The sequence below is a fragment of the Lagopus leucura genome, unplaced genomic scaffold (genome assembly GCF_019238085.1).
Source record: "Lagopus leucura isolate 7727_CA_CO unplaced genomic scaffold, USGS_WTPT01 Super-Scaffold_100002, whole genome shotgun sequence".
Classification (NCBI taxonomy): Eukaryota; Metazoa; Chordata; class Aves; order Galliformes; family Phasianidae; genus Lagopus; species Lagopus leucura.
In genome coordinates, this window is record NW_024962263.1 from 69024826 (window position 1) to 69038922 (window position 14097).

General features: G+C 41.1%; 1 long non-coding RNA gene across 1 annotated transcript in view; it reads right to left on the reverse strand.

Annotated features, from left to right (window-relative positions):
- Positions 1-2063, reverse strand: part of LOC122178481 — a 39873-nt gene extending 37810 nt beyond the window's left edge. Inside the window, exon 1 of the long non-coding RNA XR_006178341.1 lies at positions 2005-2063. This is a non-coding gene — a long non-coding RNA (uncharacterized LOC122178481). The remainder of the gene's footprint in view (positions 1-2004) is intronic.
- Between the last annotated feature and the right edge of the window lie 12034 nt (positions 2064-14097).

Consider the following 14097-nt stretch of genomic DNA (forward strand, 5'->3'; position numbering starts at 1 on the left):
ACAACGTTTGGGTCTACAAGTGGTAAAACTCAGAGAAGGTAGTGTGGATCATATTTCTGAAATACAGAGCTGGGAACCTTGGACAGAAATTGTGGTTTTTGCCACAGCTGGCAGTGCTGGCAAGCAAGTATATTCAAAGCAAAAGCTGCATCTGAGTGAAAGCAGTGACTACTAGGAAGAGCCAGGACAGATCTGACTACATATGTGCCTGAGCCTTTGGAGATGCCTTCTCTGGAGTTTTCAGTCCAACCAGATGCTCGCTTGAGTACTGCTACTTGAAAGCAATTCACATGAATTCAGCCTGAGAAGCACGCATTATCCCTGGTGCTAGGCAGAATAACACGTTCCTTACAGTCCTCAAGGATATGGATCCAAGTGGAAATTGGCTCAACATCCCCACAGATCACATAATGAATTATATTTTGAAACTGCTCTTAAAAACAAGCAAAACTACTCTGAGGGTGGGAGTACTTACAGACTCATACTTTAATACATTAATTACATTCATTTGTCATCACTTGAACCTAAATACCCTTGGACTTCATTAAAGCTGCCAGAATCCCATTCCCCTCCCACAGCTGAATGTGCAGAAGTAATTTGCTTAAAGGAAAATAAAGTGAGAGACTCCTGGAGTCCCACAAGCCCCCTGCACAGTAGAGGTGGACAGGAGGAGAGACTGCAGTAGGACTTTGATACATGAGATCGCTGCAAAGCTGTGGAAATAGCAGCAGCGGTGACTTCAGGAGAGCAGTCACAGGATCAGTGCCATGAGACCATTGGTGATAAATTCTTGCCAGGCACCATGCATGGGACAGCAGGGTCTTGTAATGCTAAAACGATTGCACAGAGCTCATACAAGAGATTCATCGTCAGCTTTTATTCAAATAATTTACCAGCACTGTATGTCTGTTCTTCCTCTGAGCCCAGAATTTAGAGGGTGTTGCACCTTGCTTTTCACCACTCCAGGAATGTTCCCAGGACAGTTACATTCTCACATCTCCATGCCTGCAGCCCAGCAAACCTGCAGTCCACTACGAATAAGTCCAGTGGCGTAACACCAACCAAACGTTCTGAGCAATAGTTATGGCTTTAACATTGTCACACAGATGGAACAGGAAGGGCAAAACTCCTGCTCTCCTGTGGATTTTCTGTAGGACTTCAGCATGGATTTGCAGAAGGGACAACTGTTAGGACCTGTGCACATTGATGTCTCTTCTGGCCACTCCATCCTGCATTTACTACATGCTGAACGTGCTGTATGCATGGGTCTCAGGCTTACAGAGAGGCACCTTCCCAACACTTTTGCCCCTATCTCTCTTCATTCAGTCAAGTATCCAGCAAAAAGCATCCCATAAATAAATCTGCTCACCATCATGTTGCTCAGCTCATATTTTACTTATGCCATATTCATATTGCATATGTATCATCTTAATTGTTTCATAATGTTGTAAAAATTGGCCAGTACAATCAGCAATGCTGGATTGCATTAAGCATAGTCTTTTCTGAAATGTACTGAAATATTAGTTCCATATGATAAAATCCATAAAATACAATCTAGATGCCAATGAGATTAGGAAAACGGGCTCTTTTCCACTTACCTAAATACTGGAAAGATACACAAGTTATTAGCTTTATATCAAACGAATAATCCCTTGAGACTCTGGTGAAGGATTTAGGAAGTGGGTAAAAACGAGTAAGTAGTATATAAAGAGACACAGCCTCACCTCCCACCCGCACATGCTGCTGATTAAACACACAGGCTCTCTAAAGAGCACTAGAAATGTTCTTAGGTCAGGGCAAAGAAAGACCCCATGACATGCACTAGGTGCTTAACATTGGGACCATTCATCACAGCCCATTCAAAGTCTGCTCTGGCACTCCCAGTCCTGGGTGCTCCCAGTTTCAGGAGTTGCTCAGTTACACCATTCTGCCTTATATCTTAAATATTCACTGAGAAGAGTGGCGGGAGGCAATGCGTAGGGGAAAGGTGGTGAGAAAAAATACCTTATTCCTGAAGCTTCTGGTCTTGACGACACAAAATGTACCTGGTGAGAACAGGGCTGTAAATACAGGCAATGTGTGACACTCATATTGCACCCAGTCATCCCACACAGACAGGGGAAGAACAGGTTGATTGCTCCCACACACGCAGACCAAGCAGCAGCTCTGACTTAAAAGCATTTATCAGGGTGTGAGTTGCAGTGGCAAAGTGCCCTGATCACTTGTACATTCCTGCACCTCCCAGAATGGCATAGCAAACCCTACCAGCCAGAGTTCCTCATTTCTCTCCATCCTGGGCAAGCACTTAGCCAGTCAATACACAGGAAGACGGCAAGATTAATAATTGGGGACTTTTTTTTTTTTTTTAATGAGTTATAACTACTAAGTATTTCAGCTCTGGAACCTGAGGAACTTTCTGCATATCCCTTCTGAAGGTTGCCAAAACCAGTATTTCTCTAAAAGTTGTCTAAGCTGGCTTGGTCAGCAGAATTTTACTATTGTTTTTTTTTTGGAAAAAAAAAAAAAAAAAGAAAAAAGAGATATTAATAGGTATGGATTTTTAAAAACAAAATAGTATGAGCAGCTTCCTTCAAGGGAAGCAGAGGGACTTTGAGAAAAGTCAGCTGGTGAACAAAAGTTTTAAAAGGGAAGGCAGAGGAAGAGTTCGGCTATTGGGAGCAGAGGTTTGTTGAGAAATGTACATTTCAGGAAACATTGCTTTTTTTAAAGAAGATTTTTCACTTCATTCAAAATAGATGATGCAGAAGAGAAATTGATTCCAGCCCCATCTCTCCAAGCTCTCTTGGCTGTCCTGCAGTGTCAGCAGTGAAAAGCTATTTTTGTCCTCAGTCTACAGAAATGACTCAGTGCATTCAAGGAATAGCTCTGATGTGGAAGCCTGGGCTGGTTTTACATGGCTGCCTCCTAGACCAGAACTGATCATTATTTGTATAATTGAATAAATTGTATTGAATAAATGAGATAGTAAGTTCACCTTAAGAAAAAAATAAGAGGAACTAAATGCCACGTTTTCCATGCTGGACCACTAATAGTAAATTGTGCAGTGCAAATGTTGCATCATCAAGGCATTCTCAGGTTTAGGACTAATATTAATATTGACCCTTACAATGATTTTTGAAAAAAAGCATATAGATAATAAAAATAAAATATAAAAATAAAAAATAAAAAAAGCATAAACGCAATTCATATAGATTACAAGTCCCTCATATTTAGCAGCTATTATTTTCTTTTAGATGAGAAGTATAATTAGTATTGCTGGCCCAGATGGGTTCTCAGAATAGAATATGAGCTGCATATAGACAATTCCTTGAAAACACTACTGGAAATGCAAATACTTATCTCATCTTTATGTCTGACAGCCTACACTACATTACTTATTGTTGGTACCAGTGAAGCATAGTATAGCTTTTACTTCCAAAGGAAATTAAGCCAAGAAAAAGAGTGCCATTTAGTTTAGAGGAAAGATGTTCATACATTTTTATACTTTAAATGACTCCATTTGAGAGCTTGGAAAATTAAAAGGGCATTCAGCCAAAAATAGCTCAATGTAATTCTACTGAATGCAGGCTAAATAAGGATCAGCGTTATCTAACTTCTCAGAGGTACATAAACCAGAGACACTGTATAAAGTTCCAAAACTATCATATGCCTAAAAGGGATTAGGGGATAACAAAAGTGAAGAAAACCAATTTATTCATAACGTGAAACAACAGATCATAGAAACTTGTGCAAGATAGTTCCAAGAGAGAGAGCAGGAGCAAAACAAGAGTGAAGTCCATTTGTTTCAAGAGGGGTGCAATAGCTTTATGTTGAATCACTGGAAAAAACACCCTAGTTTAAGCTGACCAGGTGCATAATGTACATAGGGAAAGGAAATTCTGATAATTTGCTTTTAGTAAGGGGGAAAAAAAGGGATCCCATACAACTAATAACCCACCAAGAGGGGGAGCCAAACATCATATGTTCATGCGCCTGGTCCACCATAAATTGGTTGACTTTTTATTAGTGATTCCTTTTCTGGACAAAAGACAGCAAGTTTTGTTGCATGGAATTTTGCTTGAAAAATAGGAGTTGCCTTCATGATTTCATTTCTACCGATTTAAAATTGAATTTCTACCTGGAGAAAATGACTAGTTTTATATTGATAAGGACAGCCTATCGCTGTTCTAATATTTTCTTCAAGAAAGACATTTTTGCCCCAAAAGGAGAATCATTTCACTTGCTTGGGCTTTTAGACTGAACCATCCCCACATAAGAAAATAAATTGGTTTAACTCATAAAAAATAATTAGGGGACAGTTGCCATTTCCAGCAAAATACGGAAGCAAGGGAAGTGTGATAAGCATCACATTTCCTAATGGACTTTTCTTTGTGAAAGGTCAGGTATCAAACAAGTAAAGGATACTCTGCTGGCAAAAATCTTTATTTTGCAGATGAAAAAGGGTGAAAATAAAGATTCAGAAACACGTCACGCATAAAGAAGATGGCCCTCGATTACTGATGATGATGTATGTGGAAATGGTAAGAAGTCATGGGGATTATCATTTCAACCCTAACCATAGCATTCTTCCCTACCTTTGTAGTGGTGTGTGTGAAGTGCTCACAAAATATCCAGCGCAGCAGCACTGCCAGCTCAAAAAAACCAGAAGTATTAAAACATTTTTCTTAAGAAAGTATAGATTGACAATCAAGAAAATAATTTATGCCATTTATAATAATCAGAAATATAGCAAAATTTGCATATGCAGCAGATTTTATTTAGGAAAAAACAACTTACAATTTTTCAGAGCAGAAGCATCTTTAGAGTTTATTCTGATCTACGCATGCATGCGTGATTTCAACGTTAGTCCAGAAAGCAACACGACTCTGGATACACAGTCTGTATATATTAATAAAGTATCTTTATTTTAAGACTTGAAAAGTAGAAAACTCCACCATATATCTAGGTGAGTACTGGTAATTACTTATCGTCACTACTAAAAAATGTTGCTTTTCAATAGCTGTGTATCTAGATTAATTTTCCAACACATGGATTTTTTCCTATGAAAAATCACATCTCTACTTGGCAATGATAAACCACAGTTCTTGGTTCAATAATGCAATTGGCATATTTGATCTTCTAGCTACAGCTCATATGTGGTCATTCCCCTGTATCTTTTTCACTGCCATTGCTCTTGGATTCCATTTAACATCAGGTAATACAAAGTACAAACCATATGAGGGAGGCAGTCTTCCTCCTTTGAAGGCATGTGAGATCTGGACTTCCAAAAAAAGTAGATTTTCTACTGATTTCAGTGAGGGTTTTGATACATAAACAAAGGGGAACAAGACAGGACAGCAGAGAAGAGCTGTACAAGTCAGATCAGATCCAGTAAATGTTTACACATTTACTGGAATCAAATGGTTGCTGCATTTTGCCAACCAAAGCAAGTGCTGGAAAGATGCATTCTTTGTTATCCAAAGTCTCAGCACTCTTTGTTAATAGAATTCAATGAGTTACTGCAGTGAAGAAATAAACTTTTGGTATCTCCAAGTCCAACAGAAATACAGTGAGGTAAGTGTGAAAGCAACAGCAACCCTTTAGGGCTACAATGATATAATACACTCCAAGGTTTTAGGAAGTGCTTAGTTTTTTTTGAGCCTGTGATGACAGAAGCAGGCTTAACTTACCAAGGCATCCAAACACAAGATAGGCAGAGCTGTTGGAGTGCTTCATGGTGCTTCAATGCTTGAAAAGTGCTCATAGGGTTATCACAAAACCACTTTAACTAGATGGAGGGACACATCAAGAGGAAGTCGCTTCCTCTGCAACAGTGATAAACAGGAGTACCAAAGCTGCAGCGTCCCAGGATTTTTCTTGATCCCTGTCTACCTTGCCTTGGCTCATGCAGGCAAACTGTCTAACCTTAGAGTTACTGCAACATCCTCAATGTGTTTTATTAAATCATGAAATCTAAGAGCTCTGTTAAATCATTACTTCATTCTACCTGTTCCACTATTAAATGCTTTGTTTCAGAAGTTCATTTTGTTAAAAATGAATTGAAATAATTTTCTTCCAGAAATGTTTTCTGATTCCTTTCTAATCCAAAATCATATTGGCCTGTTCAGTCTGAAGAGTGATATAGGCCATGATGGAGAAGAGGAAAGGAGCAGAAACCATGGAGCCAGTTCCTGCCAAACCAAAGTGAAGCACACAGCCATGAAGACAGAAGTTGGCAAAGCTACTTGAAAAGAAAAAGCTGTCATCTGAGATTAAATGGTTCTCTTGACTTCAAAGGAAAAGATCTGCTTCTTTCTGAAACTGCAAAACCTCTTTTTAAGATCTGTTTTTAACTTTGTTTTAAAGGTGACATGGCCAGCAGAAAATATTGTTCTGAAATGAAATGTTTCAGATCACAGATATCGCAATCAAATAAAACACTGTGACATTCTAAAAAAAATTCCTCCACTTCTTATCCAACAGGAGCTAGTCATGAAATTCAAGCCAAATTCAAAAATAGCTGAGTGCTTTTCTAATTTATTCTTCAGCAAATAATTGCTCTGTTTTAACCCCAAATATTCTAAAGCTATATAACAGGGAAGAAGGAGCCAATTGTTCTTCCTCCCTGCTCCACAGAGGGAAAGTGAGTGCCAAAGAATAACCTGCTTTTGCTGTTCCAGAGTCTGTGAAAAACAATCTTTTCTCACTCTGTATAAATAGACTCTGACCCCTCTTGGGAGGCTGGGCTTTGTAGGGGTTCATTAGTTTATTGGTTGTGACCATACTTCTGGCTGATTAGGATTTGAATGCAGCTCTCTATCACCACTCACTACTCACTAGATACATCATTTAGAGTGTGGATGAAAGACAAGCCAAGAATATTCCTTCCTGGCACTCCTGAATTTACACAGCATTTTCTGTTCAAGGGAATAAAATTCCCTTCTCTTTGGTGTTGGATCTCACATGGAGCAGCTGCCTTGGCAGAAGCACTCAGTCTCCTGGGCAGAGCAGCAGAGTTGTTGGAGACTCCATGCCAGGAAGAAGAGGAAATGTGAACCAAGGCCATGTAGGATCACAGGATGGAAAAGACTTACTAGACCATTAAACCCAGGCCTTCACAAGGGCAAGCCATACTGCAGAGAGGACTCCAGGAGGACTTCCGTGAGGTGAATCTACCATGGTAGTCCTCATCTCCATATTGTCAGAGGAACAGCTGGATGAAGAGAGGCCAAATTTGGAGTGAAATCTGAAGGGAGACTATGTCAGTTCATACATGTTGTTGTCTGACTTTCCTTAACACATCTATTGAGCAAGCCTGGACTCCCTTTTGGTTATATTGCCCTGATCGAGGCCATTGCCAAACATAACCCTTCGAACTCCAGGTACTGTAGGGAAAAATGTTGCCCTCCCAAAGTGTCCCTCAACAATCACAACCTGGTGGTTGCTGTCCTCATAGTTCTGATTACCAGGGCAAAACCAATATTCCAACATATTCTGTGTGACACATGACTGTTTTTCCACTGAACCAGAACAGGCAGGTTTCTCAGAAGAGCACTGAGGAACACATGAGCAGGAGCAGAGCCTCCAGCCAGCAACCATCTGCTGAGGGGACATCTGTCCAGGCACACAGAAGTACTTGGCATAACGTGTTCCTGCAGGGAGCTAAGGGGAAAGACTTCTCTCTTCCTCCTTCCCACCATGAGTCTTGTCCTGCTCAGCTCCTTCATTATAGAGTAATGCTCAGAGCCCAGAAACCCTTCTCATTGCCATCTCAGATCTGCCCAGCACCCTGTCGTATCACCCTTCCTGCAGATCTAAGCAGAAGAGAAGAGTCTTCTTCTCACCCATGCTGTGTGCCTGGCTGCATGGACCTGTATTCCCATTCAAGTGCCATTCACGTGTGAGTAAGCCACATGGATTATACCCAGCTCTAGTATTACTTAAATAGTTATGATACTACTCAGACATGCAATCAGCTCCTTTGGCTTTTAGGGACAAGCCAAAGCTGCATCAAGAGGTTGATACTCCTCAGGAAATCATTTCTTTCTGTAGAAATACCATGAACTTCTGGTGCTCTTTCTTGAAGCGAAAGTGTACCAGATGGGATCAAAGATGCCCCAGTTGTGGTGGCTGTTACTGCTAGCATCTGACAAGAGATCAAAGGCCCCACTTGTGGTAAGTGGAATGAGCTGAGAGGGAAGCAGAAGTGCAGAAGTGCAGTAACACCCTCCAGCTATGTATTTCTCAATTTGAAATATCAAGTTAGATTTCCATCTCTAATTAATACTTCTTCTATGTCTTCTATGTCTTCGAAATTGCCCTTAGAGAAGAGTATAGGACAGTTCTTAAAATATACTTCATATCACAAATAGCTACATTTCGTGCATGCAATCTGCTCTTCAGCTCTCACTATATTAAATAAGTATGCCAAGAAAGGGTAGCAAAATGCTCAGACAACTGTCCTGCCCTCTAAGCTGAACAAGAAGAAAGGCTCTCATCTGCCCTCATCCAAGGAACAGAGAACAGGACAGAACAGAGCAGAAAAGAATAATTCAAGAAATCATATACCATAAAATATTTTTAGTTTGAAGGGACACATGAGGATCATTTCTGAGAGCACTGCCCAAACACTTCTTCAACTCCAGCAACTTGGGGCTATGCCCACTGCCAGGGCACACTGCTGCTCGTGTTCAACTTGCTGTCAGCCAGAACCCACAGATCCCTTTCTGTGGAGCTGTTCTCCAGCCTCTCATCCCCCAGTCTGTATATATATATCCAGGGTTGCCCTGTCCCAAGAGCAAAATCTGTCATTTGCTCCCATGGAAGGAGTAGAGGATGCGGGAATAAGACCTCACTCCATTCCAAGGAGAAAGGATCTCTTTCACAGACTTGCTCTCATGTTACCTGTGCCACTTGTTCTACTGCTGAAATAATAAGCTTTTTGACAGGTACACTGCAAGTTGTGCCTGTGAAAATGTGGTGTCACGTATATGCTTATGATTGCAGCTAAACCCTCCATCACAAAGACAGATAACAACCCTGGGCTTTCCAGGTGAACTGAGGCATGCCTTCCCTTTCAAGCTGACAAACACATCAGGTACCAGCACGAAGCTCCAGCAAAAGTTGCCTCTTTCAGTCTTCAGTCGTGTCTTGGTGCACTGCTTTGGAATGTAATGGAGCCAGAGCTGTGGCATTCCTCTGGCTCATCATCAGTGCTGAGCAGTGCCACTAGGTCTGACTGTTCAGGGATCTTACAGACTAGCTGAAAATCATCAGTAACTGAAGGGTGATGGCAAAGGGAAAGTGGAAAATCGCTTATGATGAACTGGGAAAAACCACAATGAATGATGATCTCTAAAGTTTTTCTCTATTCCAGAGGGAGTACAGGATGGAGATATTTTTAGTGGAGCTGAAGTCTGAAAGCTGGAAGCTTAGCACCTTATAGATGGAAAAAGTCACCTTGTATAGGTCTCTCAGTTTCTCCTTGTCTTTGAATTTCCAAGACTGTGTACAGTCATAGTATTATTCTATTACAATACTTTGTGAGTTTTCAAGAGTTGGACTCTATTCTGGCAAGATGCTAGGCACTTCCAGTCCATCTGATGTTTGATTTTGGTGGGAATGCCTTGTGCCTCAGATTTAGTGCTCTATGGTTGACAGACCAACGCCCATTAAAGATCTTTCTTAGAATCATAGAATATCCCAAGTTGGAAGGGACCCATCCAGTATGAGTCCCTTGAGCAGAATCTTTCAGCTTTCATGATTGTTCTACCTCAATGCTGCCATGTTTCTCACTGTTCTTTGAATGACAGAGTTGTTTAACACACAGTACTAGAGAGCAGGATCAGGGCTTGGATATGTGCATCTCCAAATTCCATTTAGTGGGTCTTCAGCCAGGTCATGCTAACATCTGCCTCACAGCCAGTCATGCACACTCATGGCGATGCTTAGGTCTGGTCGAGAACAGAAGAAGAGGTGCTGAACAGCACACACATCTAAATGTCAGCCTGCAGGCAATTGATGTGCTGTTCTGGTGTCTCTATAGCTGCAAACACCCTAAAAATGTGTCAGAGGTAAAAGCAACAGAGGAAAATTCAGCACAAGAAAGTTGCTGGTGGTCCCTGTGGTCCCTGCCTACATGAGGCTGAAAATGTCTTTCAGCAGGGATTTATTTTCTTAATGCTAGGAGGGCTACCACTGAAAGCCTCGATATTTGATTTTAATGTTGAGGCTAGAGACTTCGTATTGTAGTAATTAGTAGCAGGAACTTCAGAGACAGTAGCATGAAAGCCAGTGGGAACATGCAGATTTGGTGTAAGGAGATTGCATGAATTGCAGGTTAGCTATAAGCAATGGAATTTGCTAGTGGGTTGTTTTTTAGTGTATTTCCTCTCTGGTTATTTTCTGAAATGCAAATAAAATCTCACGGGATTTAGGTTCGCTTCTTCCTTGGGCTTTGGCTCACAAAAGTCTTCTGCCATCCTTGATTGTTCTAAAATGAAATATATACAATATATAATCCAATGTGGGAAGCAATGTTAACCACATTGATGCTTTGGTTTTGCTTGTTTAAAAATGACATTTGCATTCTCAGGGTTTAGTTTACAGTCTCTTCTCATGCAAGCCCCTCCTCTGTTCTCCAGGGAGCTGTGTCCAAGCAAGGATGATACACATGAGAAAGCCTGTACGACTGGGCCTTTAGTTGCCTAGATTCCTTTATGAAAGCAGACCAATATATTTAGCGGAGTCTTTTTTCTCTTGTTAAAGGAAAATAGACAAAGTAAACTTCAGGGTTAATTTTTTATGCCACAGCCAAAACCTAATGAATATGTGCAGGTAAAAGAGAAACAGGCTGAGGACAAGCACAGGACCAGGCTTAGATGTCAATCCTTTTACTAGTTCACATTTTGAATAAAAATTGTTGTTATCCAAATTTTTGTTTATTATGAAAGCAATAATGGTACTCTGACATGATAGCATGCCCAGAAATCTCCCTAGAAATGGATGCAGATTTTAAAAAAGTTGAAAATTTCTAAAAATTTAATATCAGATGCAACTTTTTTTTATTGATACATGTGAGGCATTTTTAGAGACAGTAGTGATTGCCATTTCTCCATCTATCACAGTGGGATATTTTTTTAAGGGTTTTGAAGCTCCATGCAAGAAAGAAAAAAGAATATTTTAATAGGATGGTGAGCCAAAATAGTCTGAATACCCTTGCTCAGCAGCTGCATAGACCTAGAGGTGCCTGAATTTGGTACATGCATTACTTGGAAAACATCAAGCTCTCCTGGTGCCCAAACCTCCACTCCTGTATGTGCTCCATGCTGCCCCATTAGCCAGATCTGAGAAGATCCTATGTAAATACCACTCCCAGGTACCTGGAATGGTTCAGGACACTTGTCCATTTCTTAATGAACATTGCCTGGGAGAAACCCTTCAAAAAGAAAAGCTCCTACATCAAACAGAGGAAGAAGAATAGCAATTCCATGAAACATTGTCTGGGTGAACACCTGTGAAACAGCAGAGGTGGGTTAGTGAGAAGAAGGCATGTTCCAGGACATGAGAGTTAAAGGAGGACAAACATGGGAGTTTTGGGGCCACAGTCCCAGATCTACAAGGAAGCCATGAGAAGGAACACGACTCCTTGAATGCTCTACTGTTAAGGGTGTATTCAGCTAAAATGGAGCAAAGGCTCAGGAGAGGCCATGCCAAGGTCTGTTCATGTGAGAGTAAACAAGGTATGTGTGCCTTGATAGTGGTGCAGTCCACCTCCCTGTGCATTTACAGCGAAAAGGGACCCCTGCCACCCCCAAGAGGGGCTGTAATACCTTCCACCAGGAGACTCAGCATGATGGCTAAAACTGAAGTGGTTTAATCAAGATTCCTTCATGAATTCAGCCACAAGCCACTTCAGGGCCCAGTTCTGGAAATGGAGCTGCAACTGTGGTCAGTGGGAAGTACACTCCCATGGGTACTAATTAAGCAGAAGTTGCTACAGGCAGACACATGCCCAGAGAAAGTGAGAGAGGAGAAAACTGGCTGAGGGGGCTCTTTTGCTCTCAAGGATTCCCCAACCATCCCGAGCTGGGCAGAAAGCAGCCAAAAATTTCCCATCCCTCTTCTTTATGGAAAGGAAGTCAGATGGACAGCCTCCTTCAAAGAGACATGTACAGTTAATTCAAGAGGAAGAAATGTAAAACTGTCCACAGCAGGAGTTTGATGAGGACAGTGATGCCTCAGAAGGATGTGATAGTTCTCTTGGGACTCTCAGCTATATGGATGTGGCACCCACAAGCAAGAAGGCTCTTGCCATAGTCAAAAAAGACCCATTATCACTAATGGCCGTAAGTGGTTGGAAAGATGAGGGACACAGGAAGGTACATCTGAAACTGTTGTTTGGATTTTATGCACTGCACTGGAGAAAAAAAAAGAGATACAAAGGCAATCTCTTCAAGGTAATTTTAACAGCTTTCCCATGCGACCACAGCTATCACTTCTTTGCTGGCTTACTCATAGTCTGCTGCAAATGTGTTTTCTAAGTTTGTCAGAGCTTTTTTAGGGTTTACTGTGTCACCACAATGCGCTCTGTGACTTATACAGCTGTCATCCTGTATTCTGCTGGCTTTTCAAGGTTTTTGTGATCTTCCTCTGCTCTTAGTACAGCAGTGACATACTGTATGCAAATGACAGTACCATGTGTTCTGTGTATCCTTACAGTATACAACCCAATCAACAAATGTTTTTAAATCACAGTATACAGTGTACATTTAATTCATGCAGAAAAACTCTGCGATCACGCTTTGTTTTGATTCAGAAGTTGCCAGTGTTTGAATTGTGTAATTGCTTTTTTGGAAAGATCTCCCAGCTATTGAACAGCTGGTATTGCCATGGGCAGGTAGGAAACACCCAGATTGCCTGTCTTAGAGTAGGTGTCTAATAGTGATAGTGTTAAAAGAAAGCAAGATCAGTGGCACTGTAGCCCAAAGAGCATGTTGTATGCATCAGCAATTGCCGAATGAGCAATAAAAATGCCAAATAAGCAACCTGAGTTTGCACCCCTCTCCCAAAATAATGCCTCAGGTTTGTTGCCCTGGTGTTATTTAAGACACGAGGAGATAATGAAAGGCAAAGAGAGCCTCCCTGGAAAGCTGAAAGAAACTAGGCAATGAGAAAGGAAAAACAGCTATTGAATCAAGCAGAGATATTGCCTACTTCAAAGAAGGAAACTGAAAAATTACAACAGGTGTCTGTCATGGAGAATTTGTGGCCACTTTGTACTTGTGGATGCTGTAAGCTTGAAGATGCTCACTCTGCATAGCCACAAGCACATCATAGCTTGTTCCTGGTCCCACAAACTTACCCAGCTGGTGCTGGTTCCTGGTAGAGGAAACACCATACATCTGCTTTGCTAAGCATGGCTCATAAAGAGAGGGATAAGCTTGTGAATACATAGATTTTTCTTGCCAGGGTGATTAAGTGCTAAACTTTTTCTCCATTCCACCAAGTTCTCATTTTTTTAATATCACCACGATTTGGGAATTTAGAATCCCTGGAAATTAGTAGATGTAGGCATCCCTAGATGAAGCGCCCTGAATCATCCTGTGAAAGATCTATTGACTGCACATGCAGCTTGAACATTGACTGCAGTGCTTAAGTTACCAACAAACATGGATTTGCTGTCAGAGTGAAGAGCCCTTTCAATCTTCCCTTGAGAATCTTCATCAGCCCCATGGGCTGCAGCTGGGTCTATTCCAATTGCCCCTGTTGTGGCATGATGCTAGTGTAGGAAGGGCCTCAGCCCCCCACATATCATGGCTGGGTGGCCCAAGAAAGAATCCCGTAAAAAAAGGTGTATGTGGAGGTACCAGAGATTATCTGATACTTACGCACAGAGCAAATTAATGCTTCAGTGCTACCTAGATTCTAACATTTCCTAACATTCAGATACTTGACATTACAGTCTTAATACCATTTTTCTTAACTATTTTATGTGCATTACAGATAAAACACAGCTTTTTTTCCACATGGATGTTCAGTGTTCCAGGAAAGATAAAAATTTCAAAAAGTCAAAACAGAGGAAAGGTCAGAGGTTAA